Below are 734 nucleotides of genomic sequence, written 5' to 3'. Positions count from 1 at the left end.
AGTAGCTTCTCAATAAGTATTTGTGGAATAAATGGATAAATTAATTATAGGTAAGTTTTTCTTTTCATGTTTGCTTTTTGTAGTTCTCACGAAGTTGTAATACAAATGATCTAATACTGATGATCAGTTTACAGCCACCTTTTGGATATCAAATTTTTTTTTTTTTTTTTTTTTGCTTTTGTCAGGGTTTTATTCCTTCTAAAAACATGCAGTGGAAATTCAAAATTACTTAGAAAGTAGATGGCTTTCTCTTAACCAGCTAGAGATATTAGTCACAGTTGTAAAACAAGAGAATTTACCACTATATTTATGGAATGATGCCGGCGTTTCCCTCTTTAGAGAAAGAGGGAAAGTATAAAATATAAAAACTTCACAATGTGGAGGACACAAATGTATAAATAAATTATTATAAAATGTAATAAATGCTGTAATCAAGATACAAAGCACCATGGGAACACAGTGGTAGGCACTGTTTTCTGTGCCTCAGGAAACCAGGGGAGACTTCAGAGGGGAGATGGCAGTTGATATGGGTCATGAAGGATGAAGAATTTTCTAGGTAGAAAAGAGGGAGAAGGGCATTGTAGGCACATGGAACAGCATATAGAAAGCCCAATGTGTAGAAGAACATGGTCTGGGGAAATAAGTATTAAGTAGAAATTATCTTCTTTTCTTCCAATGACCCACAAATCAAGGATTTGTGTTCAAAGGGGAACCTCTGCACCAGTGGTATTTCT

The sequence above is a fragment of the Eschrichtius robustus genome, chromosome 12 (genome assembly GCF_028021215.1).
Source record: "Eschrichtius robustus isolate mEscRob2 chromosome 12, mEscRob2.pri, whole genome shotgun sequence".
In the NCBI taxonomy this organism is placed as follows: Eukaryota; Metazoa; Chordata; class Mammalia; order Artiodactyla; family Eschrichtiidae; genus Eschrichtius; species Eschrichtius robustus.
Note: the sequence above shows the minus strand (reverse complement) of the source record.